Source organism: Macaca fascicularis, chromosome 16 (assembly GCF_037993035.2).
Source record: "Macaca fascicularis isolate 582-1 chromosome 16, T2T-MFA8v1.1".
NCBI classification, from domain to species: Eukaryota; Metazoa; Chordata; class Mammalia; order Primates; family Cercopithecidae; genus Macaca; species Macaca fascicularis.
Window position 1 is genome coordinate 10,157,146 of NC_088390.1, and position 27,022 is coordinate 10,184,167.

Below are 27,022 nucleotides of genomic sequence, written 5' to 3' on the forward strand. Positions count from 1 at the left end.
AACAAAGCCACAAAGAACAAATAAGAGTTGACAACAAATGAGACACGTCAACATAATTTTGGACAATGGAAAACAAACGGATAAATGGCAAGGACTTCGCATAGAGCAGAGAACAGAAACCTATGTCTTCACAGGGAGATAATGACAAGAAATCAGTCAGTTTATAACACAGAAGCTCAGAAAGGCCCAGGAAGGCTCTCGGCACAAAGTATCTATGAGGTAAAGACTTAAAAAGGAGGCTGGAGGAGAGCTTACAGATTCCTCCTACTCTCAGCAACTAAGTGACTGCCCTATCCCAATGGCAGAAAACAACAGGTTGACTCTCAAGGCAAACTAGTCCTGAGCTTCTGGACTCAGGGACACCTAGAGGACAGGTGACAAGCCATACTGAAAATAGGGCAATGAGGCAAATGTTTACATACTGCAGATTAAGATCAGACCTATTTCCTTTTTCAGGAAGCTACTGCAGGGTGTGATCCAACAAAACAAAGGAGAAAACCAAGAAAAGGGGAAGACATGAAATCTAAGAAATGACTAAAAAGCAGACAAGAAAGAAATAGGATGATGGTGAAGGAAGATAAAAATGACAACTGTTTATCAGACTTGAAGAGCAACAGACCAGAGCAGAGCAAATAGATGCTTCTACTGAGATGAAAAAACAGACCCCATAGATTATTTCATATGGTGACAGGTGACAGTACATGGGGAAGTTTGTTGTTTTGTGTGTGTGTGTGGGTTTTTTTGTTTTTTTTTTTTTTTTTGAGACAGGGTCTCACTCTGTCACCTAGGCTGGAGTACAGTGGTGCGATCACAGCTCACTGCAGTCTTGATCTCCCAGGCTCGAACAATCCTCCCACCTCAGGCTCCCCAGTAGCTGAAACTGCACCACCATGCCTAGCTAATTTTTGTATTTTTAGTAGAGACGGGGTTTCGCCATGTTGCCCAGGCTGGTCTCAAACTCCTGGGCTCGAGGGATCAACCTGCCTCAGCCACTGAAAGTGGTGGGATTACAGGTGTGAGCCACCTCACCTAACCTGGGGAAGTTTTTAAAGGGCTAGTGAAGAGAGAAGAACTGGTACACGGGACAGAGAAAACTAAGTAAATAAAAACAATCACTTTTGTTTTTATTTATTTGCTTTCTTGTTGTTGTTCCAACAAAGAAGCAGAAGCCAATCAGTAGCTCAGTTATAATTTACAAAGGCATAATAATGTAAACACCAGACCCTGATATCACCATAGTATCACTATTGCGGGAGTTGAGGGAAGAGGTTATGTAGAGAGGAAAGGAGAAAGTAAAGTGTTGGTGGAAAAGTCAGGTCTAATCTTCTGCAATAAGAAGTTCAACAGACAATGTGTAAAATTGGTAGGTAGGGGGATATACAACAGTATAAATATATCATTTAGAGAAAGGGCCAGGTGCAGCAGCTCATGCCTATAATCCCAGTGCTTTGGGAGGCCAAGGTGGGAGGATTGCTCGAGGCCAGGAGTTCAAGACCAGTCTGGGCCACATAGCAAAACCTCTATCTCTACAAAAAAAAATTTTTAAATTAGCCAGGTGTGATGGTGCATGCCTGTAGTCCCAGCAACTTGGGAAGCTGAGATGGGAAGATCGCTTGAGCAAAGAAAGAAGAAAAGAAAGGAAAGTAATCAGATGATGGTGAAGGAAGATCAAGATGACAGCTGTTCAGACTTGAAGAGCAACAGACCAAAGTAGAGGCTGCCGTGAGCTATGATCATACTATTGGACTCCTGGCTGGGTGACGCAACAAACCCCTGTCTCTAAAGTAACAAAAACTCCAAGTAGAGATAGAGCCCCAGTGTGTGGACTCTGAGAAGCATTTGGGGTGGAGTATGGTAGGAGAATGCTCTACTTTTAAAATTCTATTACTTTGATAAAAATACTTATAAACACTGTAAACCAAAAATAACATTCTAAGTCCTTCCAACTATCTGAATGGACATCCTCCTTGGCCATCATACTCTAAAATGTAATCTGAAAGACCGGTTCAGATCATGAAGCGAAATGGGGGCCAGACATGCTTCATTATAACCCTTCAGCATTAACTTCAACACAGACCTTGTGTCTGATAAGAAACATTTACAATCTACTCTCTCTGAAGCCTGCTACCTGGAGGCTTCATCTAAACGATAAAACTTGGGTCTCCTATTGCAACATTCCTTTCTGTTGATAACTCTTTCAATTAATTGCCAATTACAAAAATTTTAGATCTACCTATAATCTGGAAGCCCCAGCTTCAAGCTGTCCCGCCTTTCTGGACCAAACCAATGTACACCTTAAATATATCTGACTGATGTCTCGTATTTCCCTAAAATGTATAAAACCAAGCGGTGCCCCGACTACCTTGGCCACAAGTTCTCAGGATCTCCTGAGGGCTGCGACATGGCCATGGTCACTCATATTTAGCTCAGAATAAAACTCTTCAAACACTCTACAGAGTTTGACTCTTTTCACTGACGACATCAAATTTAAAGGAAAAGAAAAAAAATACACCACGCACAATGGCAACAAAACTGTAAGTGAGCTATGAGTAAATAGAACTAAAGAGTAAAAGACTTGTATGGAGACAATGTAATGTACTGACGTCAGAGGTGTTTGAACCAGAGTGACTCCATCTTGTATAGAGGCTGGGTAAAAGATAAGGCTACTGAGACCTACTGGGTTGCACTCCTAGTAGATCTGGCATTCTGAGTCACAGGATGAGATAGGAGGTGGCCACAAGATACAGGTCATAAAGACCTCCCTGATAGAACAGGCTGTGGTAAAGAAGCCGGCCAAAACCGGCCAAAACCCACCAAAGCCAAGATGGCAACCAAACTGACCTCTGCTCATCCTCACTGCTCATTAGACACTAAATTATAATGTATTAGCATGCTAAGAGACACTCCCACCAGCACCATGACAGTTGACAGATGCCATGGCAATGTCAGGAAGTTACCCTATATGGTCTAAAAAGGGAAGGAGCCCTCAGTTCCAGGAACTGTCCCCTACCCCTGCCACCTTTTCTGGAAAATTCATGAATAATCCACCGCTTATTTGGCATATAATCAAGAACTAACCATAAAAATAGGCAACCAGCAGCCCTCAGAGCTGCTCTGCCTATGAAGTAGCCATTCTTTCACTCCTTTACTTTCTTTCTTCCTTTTTTTGAGACGGAGTCTCGTTCTGTCGCCCAGGCTGGAATGCAGTGGCTTGATCTCAGCTCACTGCAACCTCTACCTCGCAGGTTCAAGCAATTCTTCTGCTTCAGCCTCCTGAGTAGCTGGGATTACAGGCACATGCCACTGAACCCAACTAATTTTTTATTTTTAGTAGAGATGGCATTTCACTATGTTGGCCAGGCTGGTCTCGAACTCCCGACCTCAGGCCATCTGCCTGCCTCAGCCTCCCAAAGTGCTGGGATTACAAGCGTGAGACACCGCGCCCAGCTACTCCTTTACTTTCTTAATAAACTTGCTTTGACTTCACTCCATGAACTGTCCCCAAGTTATTTCTTGCATGAGATCCAAGAACGCTTTCTTGGGGTCTGGTTCGGGACCCCCTTCCAGTAACACTGAGTTACAATAAAGAAGATCTAGATCAATGGGAATATACAACTTGTTTCTAGATAGGAAGCCCAGTATTACCAAGGAGATCTTTCTTCCCAAATTAATCTCAAAACATAGTGACATTTTAATGCAACAGTTGTTCATAGAACTCAAGGAGGTAATCTTAGAATTCACAGGAAATAGTCAAGGGCCAAGAACCTCCAAGACAATTTTGAAGAAGAAAGAAGACTTGTTCCATCAGATAGTAAAACTTCTTGCAAAGTTACAATTAAAATAGTGAACATATAGACAAACAGACCAATGAAACAGAAGAAAGACCCCAGGAACAGAACACACATCTATAAAAACATACGGCAAAGGTGGTCATCAAATCAGTGAGGTGAGAATAGAGGGATTTTTTAAAATAAGTAATAAAAGGATGACAGGCTCCTCAGAAAAAGAGTACAATTGGGCTCTTACCTTATAAAAAACAATAAAAGGAAATTACAAATGGATCAAAGATTTCAGTGTCAAACAAAAATCTTTAAAATTTTCAGAAAAGACCATATATGACCTCACCAGAAGAGTTTGTTTGTTTGTTTTTGTTTTGTTTTTCTTTTGAGACGGAGTCTCACTCTTGTTGCCCAGGCTGGAGTGCAATGGCGTGATCTCAGCTCACTGCAACCTTCACCTCCTGGGTTCAAGCAATTCTCCTGCCTCAGCCTCCTGAATAGCTGGGATTACAGGCACGCACCACCACGCCTGGCTAATTTTTGTATTTTTAGTAGAGACGGGGTGTCACCATGTTGGTCAGGCTGGTCTCGAACTCCTGACCTCGTGATCCACCCGCCTCGGCCTCCCAAAGTGCTGGGACTACAGGTGTGAGCCACTGTGCCCAGCCAAGAGTTCTTAAATGAGGCATAAAAAGCAAAATCCATAAAGTAATCGATTAATAAATTTGACTAGATTGCAACAAAAAAGTTTTGCATGACAAAATACATCATTAGAAAATGAAACGGTAAAGCAATGACTAAAAGACTGCGCAATAGAAAAATGAGCAGAGTATGCACAGGAAACCCACAAGAGAGGAAATTCAAATGGTAAATAAACATTTGAAAACATACACGACCTGACTAGCAATGAAGGAAATGCAAATGCAAGTTAAATCCAAGGTGTGGTATTTCACACCCTCAGATAGCAAAAATAAGAAGTCTGATGTGTTGGCAAGGCAAATGGAAATTCTGATACTCTGTGGGTGGCAGTCTACATTTGCAAAACCTCTCAGAAAAACAATTTGACACTATTTAGGAAAAGTCCAGATGTACTTTCTCAGACCCAGATATTCTCCTTCTAGGTATGCGGACCCAAGAAACACCCAGGCCACTACACGAGGGGACAGGCACAAGGATAAGCATTACACCATTGCTTAGAATGACCTTAAGTGTCCACCAGGGGAGATAAAGGTGGCCCGTGCACATGCTAGAACAGTATGCAGCAGTTAAACTGAACTAGCTCTACCTGCACCAACATGAAAAAAACTCAAACATATTGTGCGAAAAAAGTAAATTACCAAGGTATAAATACCGTATGGCACATCTCATGTAAGTTTCAAAACAAGACACTGCTAAACAGTATTTTGGATATACACACGTTAATAAAGATTTTAAACATACTCATGGGAAACACATACCAACCCCAGAATAGTGGTTACCTCCAGTTAGAAAAGGAAAGAAGGGAAAGGAATTGGAGGAACACACAGGATTTTGAATGCCAAATAATGTGTTATTTCTGACTGACATTTGGCCAACGTTAATACTTGTCAAATCCAGAGATGATAAGCACATGAAAAATGTTCAACATCATCAACCTTCAGGAAAATACAAGATAAAAGCACAATGGGAAACTACATCATACTCCCTAGAATGGCTAAAATAATTTTTTTTTTAATGCTGGCAAGGAGGTAGAACAATAGAAGCTCATACACTGCTGTGAGTGATGAGCACATTGAAGCAGTGACTTCGGAAAACAGTTTTGCCATTTCTTATAAAGTTAAATGCATGCTTACCATATGATCCAGCAATTTCACTCCTACGTACTTATGCCAGAAAAATGAAAACGTGTCCGAAAAACCTATACACAAATGTTCACAGCAGATTTATTCGTAATAGCTAAATCACGGAAGCCACCTAAATGTCCATCAATTGACAAAAGGATAAGCAAATTGCAGTAAATTCAACTAATGGATTTCTAGTTAGCTATAAAAAGGGGTTAGCCATTGGTACAACAGCGAGGATGAATGTCAGACATTATCCTGTGCAAAAGCAGCCCAGATTCAAGAGTACATACTGCATGACATGTTTCTGTGAAACTCTAGAACAAACAAAACTAACCTAGAGGATAGAAATCAGATTCAGAAGTGATCTGGAGAGATGAGTGGGTACAAAGGAGAGAAACTGACTGCAAAGGGGCAAAGGAGAGCTTTCTGGGAAGATGTCTTACATACTGACTAATTCAAGTAGTGGTTGCAAGGGTGTATACATTTGTCAACTCATTGGCCTGTACACATATAATAAATTTCATGAGAAATTGTAGCTCAGTAAAGTTGACTTAAAATATGAATGGCAGATACATTTGTCAACATCTCTGCAATTTTCTGTAGACTTAAATATTTTTTAAAAAATTAAGCAGACTTTAGGCCAGGTGCGATGGCTCTCACTTGTAATCCCAGCACTTTGGGAGGCTGAGGCGGGTGGATCACTTGAGGTCAGGAGTTCAAGACCAGCCTGTCCAACATGGTAAAACTCTGTCTCTACTAAAAAGACAAAAATTAGTTAGGTGTAGTGGTGCACGCCTATAATCCCAGCTACTCGATGATGCAGGATTTTTCTCAGTCCCTTTACCAGTCAGGGACCTCCGGGCTGGCAATGCCAGAGGCCTCGCCCAGGGCATGCTATCTGCCGCGGGAGGTGCCCTGCCCAGTTGGCCTTCCCAGGCGGAGTCTGGCTTGTGCACTGATTCCCAAGTTCTTGTCCCACGCCCAAGAAGAATGAGGATGCACTGAACGTTGAAGTGTGAGGAGGGCGGAGAAGAATTTTATTGAGTGATGAAACAGCTTTAAATAGAGAGGGGACACAGGGGTGGTTCCCCTACCTGAAGGCAGGAAAGTCCCCATGTGGCTGGGTCCAGGGCCTTTTATGGACTCAGAATGGGGAGTGCATGCTGATTGGTTTGTGAGTATGCAAAAAAGGTTAAAGCAAAGACACCATGCAAAAGTGGGCCTGGCAGTATAGAAAACCAATTAGGAAAGGGTAGGTATACGTAAAATAGGTGAAGGGTAGGGATCAATCAGAGGAAAGCGCACCAAACAGGAAGACAAGTTCTCAGTTTGGTACAAGGATTTAAATGGTAGCTTGGCTTTCGGGCTTTAAGCTGTCTTCAGCCTGGAGGTGGGGTTTCACCAGGGACCTGCCCCTACCTACCTAGGCATTGGCTGCCTCCTGCTGCTCTCATAGGGAGGCTGAGGCACGAGAATTGCTTAAACCTGGGTGGTGGAGGTTGCAGTGTGGCAAGATCATGCCACTGCACCCCAGCCTGGGCGACAGAGCGAGACTCCATCTCAAAAAAATAAAAATAAATAAAAACAGATAAAAATATGGGTTATCAATGGCCTATATTAGTGGGGGCAGGAATTTTTAGAGGGAGAATAAAAAACTAACGTGGTTTATAATGTTAATTCATTTCTTCCCAGTGGTAGAGTTGTCTACTTAATAATCATAGTGGTCCTATTAGAAGCCAAAGGGTCCGTGGAGATCAGCTGGTTCTGGCCTCTCTTTTTCAGAAAAGAGGCCCCAAGTGAGATTTGGCCGAGATCACTGCAGCAGACATCTGTTATTCAGCTGCCCAGTATCCTTTCCCTTTATCTTTTTTTTTTTTTTTTTTTTGAGATGAAGTCCCACTCTTGTCCCCCAGGTTGGAGTACGATGGCACGATCTCGGCTCACTGCAACTTCCGCTTCCCAGGTTCAAGTGATTCTCCTGCCTCAGCCTCCCGAGCAGCTGGGATTACAGGCGCCTGCCACCACGCCTGGCTAATATTTGTATTTTTAGTAGAGACGGGGTTTCACCATGTTGGCCAGACTGGTCTTGAACTCCTGACCTCAGGTGATCCACCTGCCTCGGCCTCCCAAAGTGCTGGAATGACAGGCATGAGCCACCGCACTTGGCCCCCTTCCCTATCTCTTAAGAGCAGCCTACTCTTTTTTAAGGGGATTTTCTCTGCCCTACTGGGCACTTTCTCTGTAGGGCTATTAATCCGGGTGCCAGCTCTCCACAACAAATGCCAAGGGGTCCCTAGGGGCTCCTTCACAGGGTGCAGGTGTGTGACCGATGGCCACCTCAGGACACTTTGTGCTGATACTTTAAATCATGGGTAAGAGGAGAAGAAAGGGATGCATGGAGGTTATCCATCCTGACCCACAGACCTGACCATGCTGTTTTTGCTATAAGACTGTTTTTATTGGCCGGGCGCGGTGGCTCAAGCCTGTAATCCCAGCACTTTGGGAGGCCGAGACAGGCGGATCACGAGGTCAGGAGATCGAGACCATCCTGGGTAACACAGTGAAACCCCGTCTCTACTAAAAATACAAAAACTTAGCCGGGCGAGGTGGCAGGCGCCTGCAGTCCCAGCTACTCAGGAGGCTGAGGCAGGAGAATGGCGTGAACCCGGGAGGCGGAGCTTGCAGTGAGCTGAGATCCGGCCACTGCACTCCAGCCTGGGTGACAGAGCGAGACTCCATCTCAAAAAAAAAAAAAAAAGACTGTTTTTATTATTCCTACCTCCTGGCCTCACACTGCTGAGCACCCTGGTTTCTATCTGTTTTCAGGCGCTTTCCCTGGTCTCTACCTATTCTATAACCTTTCAGTATCTTTGCAATAAACTCCACTTTGCTTACCTCAGCCAGAATCAGTTTCTAATATTTATAACCAAAGAACCCTGAGTGACACATCACCCAACCAGCCCAAGGGAGACCAAGCCGACAGCCCAGAGTTCTGGAGTGTGGACATCTGTCCCTGGGAGTGTCAGCCATGAAGCCAACTTCTCAGGATCTTGACTCCCCCACCTCCATCTCCTAGGGCTGCTGGGAGACAGAATGAAAGAGGAACCATCCCAGCCGGGCGCGGTGGCTCACGCCTGTAATCCCAGTACTTTGAGAGGCCAAGGTGGGTGGATCACGAGGTCAGGAGATCGTGACCATCCTGGCTAACACGGTGAAACCCCGTCTCTACTAAAAATACCAAAAAAAAAAAAAAAAAGTAGCCGGGCGTGGTGGCAGGTGCCGATAGTCCCAGCTACTCGGGAGGCTGAGGCAGGAGAATGGCGTGAACCTGGGAGTCAGAGGTTGCAGTGAGATGAGATTGTGCCACTGCACTCCAGCCTGGGGGATGGAGTGAGACTCTGTCTCAAAGAAAAAAAAAAGAAAGAGGAACCATCCCTTACTGAGTGATGTGACAAGCACTTTGACACACTTTAATTTAGTCCTTCCAACAGCCTGGTAACGTAGGGATTATCCCAATTTACCTATGAAGACACTGACGCTGAGCAAGAAAAATGTTTTCCCAAGGTTGCAGAGCTCCTGAGTGACAGAGCCAGAATTTGAGCCAAATCTGTCTATTTGAAAAAGCCTAGCTCTTGTCACCTCATCCTCCTGCCTTGCCTCAAGAAAATAATCAGTCACTGACATTTCAATGAAGTGTCAGAGGCATGACTGGATGTTGGCTGCACCTACAACATATCGAGGGGGGTCAACTGCGTACACTGAGCCGGGGCACCCACCCAGGCCGGGGCACCCACCCAGGCAGGCGCGACCATGAATGGGGGTGCAGAGGGTGGGGGTGAGGAACAGCCTTGGTGCCTGAGGAATAGTGTAGGAAACGTCCTTACCCTGAAGGAGGGGAAGTGAATTCTTTCGGCACTGAGATGAATACGTGTTCGTGTTCCCATGGCAACAAAGCATGCTCACTGTTGTCCATACCTGGAACTGTGTGACTCACATTTTTGGCAGTGCACGAGTCCCGTCCACAGTCATTAGCTAATCAGCCTGGAATGTGTGCATGACAGCACTGATTATATCTGGGGAGATAAGCGGGGTCTATGTGTGTGCCCCTGCAACTCTGAAGGCCACGAGTACGTCTCCTTCATTGTTACCCGGCATTCCCGATCCTTGGCATGGTCCCTGTTACCGAACCATCATAAGGAACCTGGGTTTGTTCTGGGCTTCCTCAATCGGCAGAAAGAATGGTGACAGAGTTTGAGTGAAAGCCAAAGGTAGGGAGGGGAATGAAACATGACATGAAAAGGGAAGAAACTGGAGTTGCACGAGCTGTTAAAATCAACAGGAACTGCTGGGAGGTGCGGAATTCTGATTTCAGACCAAAGCTTGTTCGTTAATACATCTTGAAGGGTGACATGTGGAAGAAATCATCCTGCCAGATCCTGCCGTGTGTCAGGTATCATCTCAGAGTGACTTGGTTCAGTCCTAAGCATTTCCAGGGAGGAGGAAGAGGAATCCTGGAAGAGACATTACTTAGCCACCAGCTCACGAGAACGCATCACAGATAATGACGCTTGAGGGAGCTGAGGTCAGAGCAGAAGAGCCGTGTCATATAAGCCAAAGCAACCCCAGTGTCCTCACAAAAAGAGGGGGCCCAGAGGCTGCAAGGAGCCTACCAGACCAACCTAGAAAGTCTTGAGTGGCTCCCCAGTTATGAAATAATGTCACAAACTTGACAAAGGACCTCTACTGGGCACCAGCAGAGACAGATCGGGTTCTGTGAAAACCCATGGTTCCCACTTAATTCCTTGGAAGGTGGTAAAGCTCTGGTGTGCATGGGGAAAACCCCAATGGGACAATCTGCCAGACCAGGAGACTGAGATCTTAGGGTGAATTCAGCCCAGGCTCGCCGGGACAGCTCCACACGCAAACTCACAATAGCACATGGGTTCAGCCACCCTGACTTCTGCTAAGCAGGTGGCCCTCCCCCTAAAGATGGGATCACTGATGGAGAAGAACTGGCCCAGCATGTTTTCTGAGGCACACTCATGTTCAACACCAACTCAGGAGCCCTCATCATCAAAGGTTTTCCTTAGGTGGGAGTAGGGCACGTGTGTCCCAGGTAGACGATGAGCTTGTAAGCTCCTGGGACAGAAAGGGCCGAGTTTCCTGGGGGTCGCTCCACCTAGCCCACAGAACGCAGCAGCCATGGCAATCAATAAAGGTTCACTGACTTCACTGATGAATGAAGAAAGGAAGGAAGGAGGCAGGAAGAGCCTTTCTGGACGGTTTCCTCAAACAGTTTGCAAGCCTTCCTCATCACAGGGGACTGAAGCAGTGAGTGTCAGGGTCCCCCCGAACACAGCCAGGTCTGTTATCATTGAATTCTGAAAAGACGACCGCAATGGGGTCCTGGGGGGAGACTGAACATTTCTGACCTCTTTATCGTAGAGAAAAGGAAGCAGTGCTGAATTCCAAGGCCCTTCTCACTTCTAAATATCCACAGGTCTCTCAGAATCCTCTATAAAGAAAGTAAGCAAAAATAAGGAAACTCTATTAAGTGGCATATTTGGAAGGAGGGGAGGGAGACCCCAAGAGCAGAGGAGTCAGCAGGGGAGCCTTTGGTGCCCCCATCCTCGCTCCAACCAGGCAAGACCCACTTCACCTCAAATGTGCACTAGGGTGCTGCACAATTTCAGTAAACAGAAGAAGGGCTTGGGCTGCTTTAAAACATATATGGATGCAGCCTGGCCAACATGGCAAAACCCCGTCTCTACTAAAGATACAAAAATTAGCCTGGCGTGGCGGTGCATGCCTGCGATCCCAGCTACTCGGGAGGCTGAGGCAGGAGAGTCAGTTGAACCCGGGAGGCGGAGGTTGCAGTGAGCTGAGATCACACCACTGCACTCCAGCCTGGGCAACAGAGTGAGACTCTATCTCAAAAAATATATATACACATATAAATATACATATAAATATACGTATAAATATATACATATACATATACGTATAAATATATACACATATACATATATGTATAAATATATACGTATAAATATATGTATACACATATACATATAAATATACATATAAATATATATAAACATACATATAAATATATATATGTATAAATATATATACATATATACATATAAATATATGTATAAATATACATATGCATATAAATATACATATATACATATAAATATATAAATATGCATATATATGAATATATGTATAATATATAAATATATGTATAAATATATTTTATATATACATATAAATATATAATATATATATGTGTATATATATGTGTGTATATATGTGTATATATATGTGTGTGTATATAGATAGATAGATATAGATAAGGAGTGAGCACAATTGTGGCTCTGTTAGGGGTACCAATGGGATGGGCCATGGATGACCTTAGGAGGGATGGAGGGGCAGGTACAAGACCCCAGGCAGCTGGCTGCCGACAACCATCATTCTTGACTCTAACACTCCAATGAGACTCTGAGCCTCCAGGCTGAGGCAATGAAGGGTTCAGGAAAATGGGACCCGAACATCCCAACAGGAAGTTCCTTGGCCACTCTGACTGTTGTTAAATCTGTGCAGCTAGGGCAGGAGGGCCAGTTCCATGCAGCACTAATCGCCGAGCATCTTTTTACAAGGCTCAGCCGCGACATCTAAATGGATTCAAGGTAAATCCTCACACGGCCTGGTGTCTTTAACAGGGAAATAAATCATCCCAATTATACAGGGCGAGTGGCCACGCTATCTCTATTCCTGGAGCGGTTGCTTCCCATGCTGGGAGGGAGGGAAAATGCAATGTAGACAAAAAACCCAGCGAAGGGATGTCAAGTTCACAGGGCCCATTTCAGAGCAAGGATAAGGCTAGGAGGAGAGGGAGGGCTCAAGCTGAACCACAGCTTCTCTGAGACAAGCAGGATTTGAAAAGAGAATTAGTCGGCCGGGCATGGTGGCTCGCGCCTGCAATCCCAGCACTTTGAGAGGTTGAGGCGGGCAGATCACCTGAGGTCAAGAGTTCGAGACCAGCCTGACCAATACGGCAAAACCCTGTCTCTACTAAAAATACAAAAAGTGAGCCAGGCATGGTGGCGGGTGCCTGTAATCCCAGCTACTCAGGAGGCTGAGGCAGGAGAATCGCTTTGAACCCGGGAGGCGGAGGCTGCAGTGAGCAGAGATCGTGTCACTGCACTCCAGCCTGTGCCACAGAGCACACTCTGTCAAACAGAAAGAGAGAGGGAAAGAAAGAGAGAAAGAGGCCGAGCGCGGTGGCTCAAGCCTGTAATCCCAGCACTTTGGGAGGCTGAGACGGGCGGATCACGAGGTCAGGAGATCGAGACCATCCTGGCTAACACGGTGAAACCCTGTCTCTACTAAAAATACAAAAAACTAGCCGGCCGAGGTGGCAGGCGCCTGTAGTCCCAGCTACTCGGGAGGCTGAGGCAGGAGAATGGCATGAACCCGGGTGGCGGAGCTTGCAGTGAGCTGAGATCCGGCCACTGCACTCCAGCCTGGGCGACAGAGCAAGACTCCGTCTCAAAAAAAAAAAAAAAAAAAAAAAAAGAAAGAGAGAAAGAAAGAAAGAGAAAAAGAGATAGAGAAAGAAAAGAAAAAAAGAATTAGTGTAAGTTCCCATGTGCTGTCTTCCCCAATCCAGCCACCCAGAGTGCAAAACTAAATGAAGATAAAGTAACAGTAGAAAAAAAAAAGATAAGGTCGGGGTGAACCGGAGACCTCTTCAATCCAATCCTCCAGCACAAGATGCAAGCCCGCAAATCTAGCATGGAGCTTTGCAGCCAGCACCAAAGGAGAAGTGTGCTTGGCTACAAGGTCTGCAGTGTCCTCAAGATAAAATAAACCACCTGCTCCAGGAGGCACAGCCATTCCTGTGCTAACACCAAAAGAAATTCCTCCTACGGGTTCAGAGAGAAAGAACACACTTTAAGAAAAAAGACAGAAAAAAAAGTATTTAAAGACCGTGAGTTTCACAGCGCTGTTTATTTTAACCCCCAGTTTGAACTAAGTCCTTCAGAAGCACTCCGTGGGTATCACGTTCTGGCTGCAGTTCCTACAACCTAGTTGTCAGTGAAGTCCCCTGATCAGAGAAGGAGTAAAAATAAGAAAACCATCACACTGGGGGAGAAAGGTAAGGAGGAGAGGCAGGGCTTAGTGTAAAGAAGTCATTCCTTGTCTGTTATAACAGGAACCTGGCAGTTTCAAAGTTAATAAATCGAGAAACAACATACAATTGTTTTATTTAAAATTCTGGAGGCAACCACCAGGAGAACTAAAACAAACCCTTAGAAGTGTGGCTGGAGGCCGGGCGCAGTGACTCACACCTCTAATCCCAGCACTTTGGAAGGCCGAGGCTGGTGGGTCACTTGAGGCCAGGAGTTCAAGACCAGCCTGGCCAATGTGGTAAAACCCCGTCTCTACTAAAACTACAAAAAATTAGCCAGGCGTGGTGGCGGGCGCCTGTAATCCAGCTACTCGGGAGGCTGAGGCAGGAGAATCGCTTGAACCCGGGAGGCCGAGGCTGCAGTGAGCCGAGATCATGCCACTGCACTACAGCCTGGGCAATAGAGAGAGACTCCGTCTCAAAAAAAAAAAAAAAAAAAAAAAAAAAAACATGGCTGGAAAGGGGAGGAATGAGGTGTGAGGTATGAGTGTGCTGTTTTGCATTCCAAGTCCTTCAGTACAATTTGATTTTGGTTTTAATGATGGGCATTTTATTCCTTTCGCTTAAAATAAAAACTAAGGCTTTTCAGTTTATAGCATGGAAAATGAAGAAAGAACACACACCAGGAGGCAATGTCAGAGTGTGTGTTACAGGAATAACCTTGAGTTTGTCCTGATTTCTACACAAAAGGAGACCTCTCACAAACTTCGGAATTAGTAAGAATAGACCTCTGCAACACACCTCACAGCCGACAGAGACACAAGCATACTACCAACAGAATGGGGAACTGCAAATCTCAGAGACTCTTTAAAATCCTGAACTCGAATCCACTTTCAAACTCCACCATGCTAGCCCTCTCCGCAGCTCACTCTTGGCTTTCAGAGCCTGATAGAGAGGGAAAAATTCAGGTTATGGTGTTGCAAAAAAAAAAAAAAAAAACCAACACCTGCTTTCCCTCAATGCCAATGCATTTCACAAATGACAGCAATTTCATGCCAGGGCATGAAGTCACTGAAGCCAGTGAACATCCTCCAGTTTTTGGATGAGGACACGGGGTGCCCAGATAGGGAGTGACTGGACCGAGGCCTCGAAACGATGGGATGGCAACCTCAGAACATGATTACTCCGAATCCAATCCAGCACTCCTTCCACCACATCAGTGTGTGTTCTGAACACTTCGACATGCTGGAGAATCACTTGAAAAGTGGGGTTCCACTGTCAAATGCGGATCAAACCAAGCCAAGCACGCTTCCTCCCCACAGGACTCTCAGAGGCAATGATAGAACACATCCTAATTCCAAACCTTTTTCTCCACCTCTCTCCTCCACCCCTACCAAGGGCCACACACAGGCCAGCACTCTCGTTCCCCTCAATGCTCTCCCTGCTTTTATTGTGGCCATGTTTTATCTCCCATTCATCCTCTACCCAGCAGCCAGAGTGATCCTTCCAAAAAGACAAATTAAAAATCTAGCACAACAGGAAAATCCACAGAGACAGAAAGCAGATGAGTGGCCGTCAGGGGCTGAGTGGCTGGGGACTGACTGCGGACTGACTGCTTAATGACTATGAGGTCCCCTTTGGGGGTGATGAAAATGTTCGGAATGAGAGAGAAGTAACAGTTGTACAACATTGTGAATGTACTAAACGCCAGTGAACTGTTTACTTTAGAGTGGTGACTTTTTTTGGTTTTGCTTTTTCGTGTGTTTGAGACGGAGTCTCGCTCTGTCCCCAGGCTGGAGCGCGGTGATGTGATCTCGGCTCATTGCAACCTCCGCCTCCCAGGTTCAAGCGATTCTCCTGCCTCAGTCTCCCAAGTAGCTGGGACTACAGCCCACCACAACTCCCGGCTAATTTTTGTATTTTTAGTAGAGATGGGGGTTCACGACGTTGGCCAGGATAGTCTCGATCTCTTGACCTCAAGATCCGCCCACCTCGGCCTCCCAAAGTGCTGGGATTACAGGTGTGAGCCACCACGCCCGGCCGGGGTTTTGTTTTTGAGACAGAGTCTCGCTTTGTCACCCAGGTTGGAGCGCAGTGACGCCATCTCAGCTCACTGCAGCCTCGACCTCCTGGGCTCAAGTGATCCTCCCACTTCAGCCTCCCAAGTAGCAGGGACTGTAGGCACACGCCACCACACCTGGCTAATTTTTGGAATTTTTTTTGTAGAGCGAGGGTTTCACTGTGTTGCCCAGGCTGGTCTCAAACTCCTGGGATCCAGCCATCCACCTTTTGTGTCATGAAATTTTGTCTCAATTAAAAAACAAAAAAAAAAAAACAAAAAAAACCCAAAAAGGCTGCAAAGCTTGCAGAGGGCTTAAAACAAGCATCAAAATCAGGAGCTCCCATGGAATGAGGAGCCAAAAGCTTCCCTCCCACCACCTGCAGTCCTACGAACACTTGTTATGAGGGGAAAAAATCAAATACCTACAACCCCGCTATGAGTATTTCATGAAATTTATTCTTAATACAGTTGACGTTAGACTCTATGTTCAACTGATCCCATTTTTTTCACTGAACACTACTACATGTTTCATCGTGTTATTGAAACCTCTCGTTTTAAATCCTTTGCTGGTTAGCCACTCCCAGTAAATCAGACACAGCTCAGCACCCTCTCAGGAGACGGCCATCAAGCTCCCTTTTTGGCATAAGAGGCAAAGATGTGGCAACTTCCTTAACCCACGGACTAAGTGATGGGCACGTCGAATCAGCTTGCAACAAGTCTTCGCCGGTTATCCCTCTTCCTCAGCACAGACCTATGACAGCTGCCATGAACCTAAGGAATACGACCAATGGTCCATGGGCTACAGATTGCTAATTGCTAACCTGAGGCAAAGACTCCAAGATCAGCAGTTTGCAGGCCCCAGGCACTCAGCAAGCCCTGGCAGGCAGCTGAGCAGCTGTGCCCTGTGTGGTACCCACTTACTTAGCAGAGAGGACACACCTGGTATCTCCCTGAACGCACAGCTGGGTCATTCCTGAAGGATATGAGCTCAGCTGCCAGCTGCCAGGGGCCTCACAATCACAGGATCAACATTAAGAGTTGAAAGAATATAGGTCATAAGGCCAGAGCCCTAGGTCCCTTCCACTGCCTACCTCTGCCCTTAGGCAAGCCATGGGAGCTCTGTGTGTGTGTGTATATATATACATGCACGCACACACACACATATATACACACACGCACACACGCATATATACGCATACATATATATACATACATATATGCACATATATACACACATATACACATACATATACACACATATATACACACACACATATACACATATATACATACACACATACATATATGCACACATACACACATGCATATATACACATATATACACATACATACATATACACACACATACACACATGCATATATACACATACATACACATACACACATATATATGCACATACACATATACACACACACACACACACACATATATATATATATATATATATGTATTTTTTTTTTTTTTTTGAGACAGAATCTTGCTCTGTAGCGCAGGCTGGAGTGCAGTGGGGCAATCTCGGCTCACTGCAACCTCCGCCTCCTGGGTTCAATCTATTCTCCTGCCTCAGACTCCCAAGCAGCTGAGACCACAAGCACATGCCACCACGCCCGACTAATTTTTCATATTTTCAGTAGAGATGGGGTTTCACCATGTTAGCCAGGATAGTCTCGATCTCCTGACCTCATGATCTGCCTGCCTCGGCCTCCCAAAGTGCTGGGATTACAGGCGTGAGCCACCGCGCCCAGCCACTCTCTGGGTCTTTAAAACAGTGATGCTAAAAACCTGCCTCACGTGAGGATTAACAGAATTTAATAAAACAGTAAGGCTTTGTAAGCACCATTCAGGCAGAGCAACAAGATATAGTTTATCATCATGTCTTTTAACAACCTTCTCGCTGCCTTACTCTCCCTTCATTTCCATTTCTGTCATCTGCAATATGATTTCCACCCCTCACCCCTCAACTAGATGGCCTCCAGATCGCCACATGCAATCTTTCCACGCGGCCCTTAACAGCAAGGGCTCTGGAACCAGATGGCCTAGGTTCAAGTCCCAGCTGTATGACTTCCTGTGCCTACGTTTCCTCACGCATTGACAATGATAATAGGACCCTCCTTATAGGGCTCTTATGGACGCTGAATGTGCCAGAAAGTAGAAATTACACCTGGCACAGAGGAAGGTATATTGATATTCCCCAAAATCTATTTTCTAAACTTTTATTAGACAGCATAATATACATTCAAAAATTGCATAAAACATAAATGTGTAGCATAATGAATAATTATAAAGTAAACTCCATGAAACCTCCTGAGTGTCCCTTCCTGATCTGACCATTCTTTTTCTCAGAAGGAACTGCTATCCCAAATTCTCCAGAAATCACTGGGCCCTCGAACTCCTGGGCTCAAGCAGTCCTGACAAAGTGCTGAGATTACAGGCATGAGTCACCACGGCTGGCCTGTGGCAGTAGAATTTATAGACAATAAAATTCATCCTTTGAAGGTCCAGTTTGATGACTCTGACAAATGTGTAAGATTCTCAGATCTTGGCCGCGCCCAGTAAAATGGATAAGTTTCTCAGATCTTGGCTGCGGTGGCTCACGTCTGTAATCCCAGCACTTTGGGAGGCTGAGGCAGGTGGATCATAAGGTCAGAAGTTCAAGATCATCCTGGCCAACATGGTGAAACCCCATCTCTTCTAAAAATACAAAGACTAGCTGGACATGGTGGTGCATGCCTGTAATCCCAGCTACTCAGGAGGCTGAGGCAGGAGAATCACTTGAACCAGGGAGTCGGAGGTTGCAGTGAGCTGAGATCGCACCACTGCACTCCAGCCTGGTGACAGAGCAAAACTCCGTCTCAAAAAAAAAAAAAAAAAAAAAAACTCAGATCTTAACACCTCTGCCCATGTGCTCCATCCCCTACACACAGCATAAACCCCATTAACCCAGTCCTTTCCCTTCCTTTGCAGAATGACGTGTTCTCTGAAGTCCATTGATCCCCCACCTTCCTGTTCCTCCTCAATCCTCAACCTGGCTCTGCCCATTGCGGGTATGTTCCTCGGGGCTCCATCCCCAGTCCTGCTTTCTCCCCCACTGCATTCTCCTGCCAGGTTCATCTGCTCCCTCAGCAGCATCTCTGTAGATCACTCCCAAGTCTGCGCCAGGGCCCCAACTTGTCTGATAAACCACACTTAGTCTGAGAATCACAGGCCACCGACATCTCACATTCAGGATGTGCAAAGCCAAATTCGGTTTGCCCCAATCAGTCTCTGCCACATATATGTATTTCCTATGTTACAGTCCGTAGAAGCCCAACCAAAATCAGATTTTTCCATCTATCAAATTCCCTAGTCAACCACTTCCCAAATCTCTACTCAACTGCCAAGATCTCTCCAAGTTTTTTCTGTGCCTCCAAATGTCTCCCCTCTTCTGTTTGCCAGGGGAGGGTCCCCTTACTCAAAATAACTTCTGATGAACCCTATACACAAAATCCAAGCACAAGTCCTTCAGGGATCTTCAACATTGTGGTGAACTAGTGGGTAACCTGTTACTTTGGCCTGCATACCCCACAGTCAACTTCTTCCAAGCATGGCCCTCCGTTTTCCTGTGGGCAGCCGCACCTCTCCGTTCTCAGGTATGGACAGCACTACCCACCCAACAGATCCAGGCCTAAGGCCATCACCCAGTCAATTCAGAACCAGCACCTGGTTCTGAAAAGCCACTCCATTCCATGGGGCTTCATCTTATAGAAAAGGAGCTGGCTTTTGCCAAAGCAGGGAGGATGCCAGTCTGGAGTTGCCAGTTTTCAACGTGCAGCTCAAGTGGGAAAGCATACATCCTGACATCTTTGGATCCTGTAGCCCTAGAACATATGGATCCAAGAGTGGCATCCAAAACACAGCCTTCTTGGCTTAAGCCATACTGGGCTGGTTTTCTAACCTCTGCAACAGAAAGAGTCCCATCCGAGGCTGCAATTTCCTTCCTTCCCTGTTCATCTCACCATCCCCTCACCCCTCAGCTATGCCCGACATGTTCTAAATCAAAATCACAACAAATACCCCAAAAAACTGTTCAAGCCATCTGCCTTATTGAATTCCCAAGCCTTCCTCTGATGCCTCCGTGCCTCTGGCCACGCCGATCTCTGGTGCTGGGCTGCCTTCCCTCTCTAGTCTCTGGGAATCCTACTCCTCTGTAAGGCCTCCTCACCTTCCTCTCCCTTCTGCGAGCCCCCAGAACATTCTGAATACATTTACTACAGTTCCCTGCATGAACTTGGCTCTTCCAACAAGACTTCAAGCTCCTATGGCAGTGGTCAGGGCCCACTCAAACCATCTCTGCATGAACCCAGGAGGTGACTCAAAAAATACTTGCTCGGCTGAATGGGAAGAAGATGGCAGAGCAGAAGACAGACTCTCCAGATGGGGTTACTCAGTCTCTCGGGGCTCTGCCAGGTGTAGATCTTACACACAGCCACATTCCCAGGGTGATGAGAGGACGCTGGGCACACAGCTCACCTCCAAAAAAGCAGGGCGAGCAGGACACACTGGCCACACAAATCGGGTGAAGCAGATGCAGCAGCTCTTGCAGGGCACATGCGCAAAGCCCTGGCCTCCATGAGCTCCCTTCCAGGCTGCTGAGTTTTTCACATTTTTACAAACTCATGACCTCAGAGGCATAATAACCCACACGGGCTCTGCGTTTCTATGGGAATCTGCAGGCAGGTACAGCAGGTTCACACTAGGCAACCTCTGCCCTTGCTCTGGGTCGGGGAGTGGGTGGTAAAAAAATGTACACTGGGGGCCAGGCACAGTGGCTCACCACTGTAATCCCAGCACTTTGGGAGGCCAAGGCGGGCGGATCATCTGAAGTCAGGAGTTCGAGACCAGCCTGGCCAACATGGCGAAACCCCGTCTCTACTAACAATACAAAAATGAGCCGTGGGTGGTGGTGGGCAACTGTAATCCCAGCTACTTGGAAGGCTGAGCCAGGAGAGTCACTGGAACCCAGGAGGCACAGGTTGCAACGAGCCAAGATCGCGCCACTGCATTCCAGCCTGGGTGACAGAGCAAGACTCCGTCTCTGGGGGGAAAAAAAAGTGTACATTGGGACTCGCCTCCTTGTGCCCAAGAGACCCTGGGGTGCCCCCATTCTTTTCTTCTCCTCAGGGGACTCTGGGGCAGCCAGAGCACATGGAATAAAGAGTGAGCAGGGGCTACAGGTTGCAAGGGGTAGGGACAGCTGTGGGGACCTCCCTCTAGGACTAGCCGGGCCAGGAAAGCAAGAGGTGGCTTCCTCAGCTGATGCCAAAAGACACCTCCAGCCACAACTCTCCACTCGCCCGGTGCTGGCAGGGCTGCCCACTGCCCTCTTCCGTGCTGTCCTGTAGTGGCTGCTTTTGCCCAGATCTCTCCATCCACCACAAAGAACGAACCTAACGTGGATGCAGGGTGATAAGGTGATGAGGTGGTCCAGGCTCCAAGCAAGAAAGAAGCCTTTGTTTGCAAGAGGTGGGTCAGGCCTTCTTGTCCCAGTGGCCGAGATGGCAGAGGAAATGTGTAGAGCGGGATTATATGCCACAATAGGTATGACTGGAGCTACAAGGATTGGCTGAGAGCCATGGGAAGTGGGCACATCCCTCGCCAGGCACTCTCCTTCAGAGTACAGATAAAACACGTGGCCAGGTGTGACCCCAGCACTTTGGGAGGCCAAGGCGAGCAGATCACGAGGTCAGGAGATTGAGACCATCTTGGCTAACACGGTGAAATCCCGTCTCTACTAAAAATACAAAAAATTAGCCGGGTGTGGTGGCGGGCGCCTGTAGTCCCAGCTACTCGGGAGATTGAGGCAGGAGAATATCACGAACCCGGGAGCTTGCAGTGAGCCGAGATTGCACCACTGCACTCCAGCCTGGAAAACAGAGCGAGACTCCATCTCAAAAAAAAAAAAAAAAAAAAAGAATACAGATAAAACAGGTTAGATGAGGGGCAGAGTTGTGGCCACGGGCATGGAGGCGAGAGATGGGTACCGAATATCACCTCTCCATTAGCTAGTAGCAGGACTTTCTCTACCCCTGTCTCCTTATGCTTGTGAAACAAGCCTGCTGGATTTAATGATCTGTCTCAGAGGCTCCTTCCAGTAATAAGCCTGTGAGTCATCAGAAAATGCATAGGGAGGTGGAGACACACCCATCCAAACCCTCCCTCTGCCCACCCCTGTTTACCAAACAGCGCCTGTTCCACCAGCCCACTGCTAAGCTTGGGGTGCATTCCCAGGGAGGTCTCCCCAAAACAGGTTCCACATGGCCCTGTGAGGCTTCTACCACAGACGCCAAAACAGGCAGATCTGCCTGCAGCAGGGTATGTAGCCACAGCAGGCAGGGACTTTGCAAACCTTTCTGGCCGGTGAAAAGTTTAAACACCGTCACGCTGTTAAGTGATCCGAGGGCAGCATCTTTCTACCACCCTGGAGTGGTTCTGGCAGGGCACCCTGCACTGGGGGTGCTGAAAGCGAAGAATGAATTAGATTGCTTCATTTCTCCTCCAATGCACTTTTCTTTGGAGGCGGGGGGGAGGGGAGACATTCAACACAATGGGAAAGATACCCATCTTGGGCAAGGCATAGCCAGATATAACACTGCAAATGTGTGTACATACATAACGCTTTGTTTTGAAAGGGGAGCTGAATCTCTGTGACTTTTGCAAGATTCGTCACCCTGGGTGCAGCACCTAAGTGTCCCAGTCCTTAGGTGCCCTCTGCCCTGGCCTTCTCCCCAAAGCTATACCCTCTCTCCAACCTAATATATTCAAAACCTAAGAGTACAATTAGTTATCTTTCTTCCCAATTCACTTAAGACTTAAGACTGTGTCAATCTCTAAAAGTATGTAACAGGACAGTGGAGGGCCAGAACATTCTTCTCTCCTAATGGGTTCAAGGAATATTCTTAGCTTCTTAGTCCAGTTCCTTAGCACCTACATAGAAGATCAGGAATGGAAAGAGATAACAAAAGAGGAGGTTGAGATCCATCTATTATCCTCCTTGTTAGGAGTTTACAGGCTCAGAAGGAGGAAATGAAAACTTTGGGTTAAAAGAAGACTCAGTGGAATTATTCGGGTTTAAAATATAATTGGAATGAACAATTTACACACAGTTCTTTACATCCTTGACTTTTTGTGGTTGATTTCATTACATTTCTAGCTCAACCTTATCTCCTATTTAGCACAGATGATCAAAAACATGTTGCCGGACACTCAAAGAAATGATCTGTATCTGTTCATCTTGATTTCCTTACCATCCTTCTCCCTTTGTGTGGATTCAAGCACATGGACGCACACAAAGCTCCACACAGAACGCCACTTTCCAGAGGCCTCCTCTCTGCCCCCGTTCCTTCAGGTCTCTGCAGCTTCTCTAACACTAACCATCCCGCTTCCATCTCTGCCTGACAACTAGACGGGATCTCTCAAATCCCATCCAGCTGAGAGCAAGGATTCCATCACTACCAAATCTCACCAGTTACCGCTGTGGGTAGACATTCGTTCGCCTCCCTCAGGTATCAGCTGACTTGGATTTCCTTTGGGCACCACCCTTGCTCGCTTCTCAGCCCAGGTGGTGAGAATGGGGCTGATCCACCTCCCAACCCCCCCATCCAGGCTCCATCTGAAAGTTGTTCGGTGACTTTCCTGGTTTTGTTCCCCTCTTCGGAATTACAAAGTTTTTAGAATCAGAAAGATTCTAAAGTCTTTAGAATCAGGAAGTTTTAGAATCAGAAAGATTCTAAAGTCTTTAGAATCAGGAAGTTTTTAGAATCAGAAAGATTCTAAAGTCTTTAGAATCAGGAAGTTTTTAGAATCAGAAAGTTTCTAATTCCAAAGCGGGGTAAAAGGGTTTTCTGAGAAGATTGCTAAGCTAGAAAACAAAGCTAAAACAGAGGGATGCAAAGCCTAGAGATGGAGATTTCTGATGACACTGCCTTTGCTTCTTTTATTAGTTATTTGTTGGGTGTAAAAAATTCGCCCAAAAATGAGTGACTTCAAACAACAGTCTTTCGGCCGCGTGCAGTGGCTCATGCCTATAATCCCAGCTACTTGGAAGGCTGAGGCAGGAGGATCTCTAGAGCCCAGGAGGTCCAGACCAGTCTGAGCAACACAGCAAGACCCCATCTCAAAAAAAACAAAAACAAAAACAAATATGGTCATTTATGGATTCAGTTTCTGGGAAGCGGGTATTCAGGCACGGTTTTCCCAGACCTGAGCCTTACCCAGGGTCTCCCCCAAGGCTACAGTCAAGATGTCAGCCAGGGCTGTAGTCACCGAAAGTCTCAATCGGAGGAGAAACTGCTCCCAAATTCATTCATGTTGAGGCTGTTGAGGCATTTGTTAGTTCCTTGCCACATGCGTCTCTCCCCAGGACAGCTCACCTCAGAGCCAACCAGCAAGCAGGCAAGAGAAAACAAGCATGGCGGAAGCCATTTCGTTACCTGCTCTGAATGACATTCCATCACGTCTATTGTTAGAAGCAAGTCACTGCGTCCCACCCACACTCACAAGAGTGACCAGGAGGGATTACACAAGAGTGCAGGGATTACACAAGAGTGACCAGGAGGCAGGGAGCACAGAAAGCCATCTTAGAGGCCACCTAACACATCTCTAGAACGGGCTGTACCTACAGCCACATGCCTGTGGTCATTCATTCATGAGGGCCAACAAATCCCTGCACCCCACACATTGTTACTGTCACTCAGCTGGTTTAACTTGGGCTGCCACCACTTAAAATCCGGGGTCCATCAGACTTTACCACAATCCTTGTTATAGTCATGGCTGACTCTTCCAGGCACTCCCTCTCATTGGTTAACGGAAGCATTAGCCCCTGACTTCTATCACTGTTCCCACCATGGGTTTTGGCAAATGGATGCCAGGACCCATCTAAGTTGGCTTCTCAGTTTTTCATGCTCTTTGTGCTTCTGCCTTTGTTCCTGGCCAGGCTACCTGGTACATGGGGCCCTGCCCTCTGACTGCCTTCTTTGAAATTTTCTAAGGGGCCTAGGACCAGCAGAGACCGGCAGAACCATCTAAGCAACTCCCTCCCCATATAGAGCCCGTGCATAAGGTAAACCAGACATCCCAAGGAGCTCTGAACGGTGTGCCTATAGGGTCACTGTTTAGCTCAGAGACTGTGGTATTATATCAATAAATTTTTTTTCAAGGAACAAAACAAACCAGATCTAAGCTGAGTTTTGAAAACTGACTGAAAGAATCTGATGAATCTAGAAGAAAGAGTGCCTGTTAAAAAAATTAAGAAAAAAGAAAATCTTCCCCATTGTTGACCACCGAAATTCAGCCTTCTAATTTAGAGGGGAGCACAAGGTGACCCCTGAATTATGCTATACCAATTCAGCTTAAATTAAGGGTAATTTGTACAAAGAGTCTGGAATTTTCAAGGAGAAGTAATTCCTACTGTCCCAGCCATGAAAATCAGAGTTCCCAGCATAGTAGTCTAATCTCTTAGTCGGGTACCTGACGTGGTATTTCTTTGGTGGGACTATGCAAGATTGAGCAGCACTCTAGGCCTCTGCATGCTGATTTTGAGTGACCCACATTGCTTATATAAACAAGGGCGCACACATTCTAGGGGCAGTCCTGCCTCCACACTACCTTGGCTGCCTACACCAATGGTCATCCCCTGACCTGGTATTTTAAATCCAGACTTCTCAAGCCTGGATGAAGAGCTGAATTACCAGAGGAGATTTTTAAAAGTAGGGTACCCAGGACACACCCTATACCAATTAATTCACAACCTCCATCAAAATCAAAATACCCAGGCCCTGTATTTTGGGTTGGTTTGGTTCCTGGGTTTTTATGTTCCCCAGATAATTCCAACATTGACAAGACCCATTTGAATGGAGAGCCACAAATCTCAAACAGGCACTCAACTCTTGCTTACTCTGCCCTAAATCTAAGTTCAATGGGCAAGGAATGAGGCATATCCTGGACACGTTTTAGGAAACTGTGTCTCTTCCTAAACTTCCTGTTGAAGAAGGGCTGTGGAATCTTGATCCTCAGAGCAGGAGGCAGGGAGGAACCAGCAGCATTCCTGTCGCCTAGAAGCTTGTTAGAAATGCAGAATCTGCATTTTAACAAATCCTGACCGGACGCAGTGGCTCACACCTACAATCCCAGCATTTTGGGAGGCTGAGGTGGGCAGATTGCTTAGAGGCCAGGAGTTCGAGACCGGCCTGGGCAGCACGGCAAACCCCCTCCTCCACAAAAAAATTCGCCAGGCCTGGTGGTGCCCACTTGTGGTCCTAGCTACTCAGGAGGCTGAGGTGGGAGAATCACCTGAGCCCGGGGAGTAGAGGCTGCAGTGAGAGCTGTGACTGTAACACTGCACTCCAGTCTGGGTGATACGGTGAGACCCTGTCTCAAACAAACCAAGCAACCCCCTGGTGGTTGGTTTGCACATTCAGATCTAAGCAGCACAGTTCATACCATCTAGCAACCCTACTCTAGTTGCCCAGTGAGATTGTTTTCCTTTTTCCAAAACAACAATTTCATTTCTCAGATGATGGAAACTGTTTTGAATCACACTTCACTTAGAAAGATGGAATCAATCCGGCCAGGCGCAATGGCTCCCACCTGTAATCCCAGCACTTTGGGAGGCCGAGGCGGGTGGATCACCTGAGGTCAGGAGTTCAAGAAGAGCCTGGCCAACATGGTGAAACTCCGTCTCCAGCAAAAATACAAAAATTAGCTGGGTGTGGTGGCAAACGCCTGTAATCCCGGCTACTAGGGAGGCTGAGGCAGAAGAATTGCTTGAACCCGGGAGGCGGAGGTTGCAGTGAGCCAAGATCGCACCACTGCACTCCAGCCTGGGTGACAGAGCAAGGCTGCATCTCAAAAAAAAAAAAAAAAAGAGCAACCCAATAATAGCTGCTCATCAACCCACAACCCAAATCCATCCTAGCCACATCAGAGCCCACGCTCGCAGCCTTCCCTCCCACAACAGTAACTCCTCCTACCAAAGGCAACCTACCTGCTTTCTACCTATCAGCACAGAACACCTATCTTTAAATTTAAAAAATTAGAGATAAATATATCCTTTGACCCCAGTTCTCCAGTCCTTTATTCATTTCCTTCTCCTAACAGCAAAAACTTTCACCAAAAATGTTGCCTGTAGTCACGGCTTTGAATCTCTTACCTCCAATTCAC

The 27,022-nt window shown here is 46.5% G+C and overlaps 1 protein-coding gene across 6 annotated transcripts in view; it reads right to left on the reverse strand.

The window, feature by feature from the left end:
- GAS7 (growth arrest specific 7) overlaps nt 1-27,022 on the reverse strand; it is a 288,726-nt gene that overhangs the window by 164,095 nt on the left and 97,609 nt on the right. The window contains exon 2 of one of the 6 annotated variants that reach the window (XM_065532778.1): nt 11,035-11,117. The exons of the other annotated variants lie outside the window; for them this stretch is intronic. The gene's annotated coding sequence lies outside the window, so the exon portion shown is untranslated. The remainder of the gene's footprint in view (nt 1-11,034; nt 11,118-27,022) is intronic. 6 annotated transcript variants of the gene reach the window in all.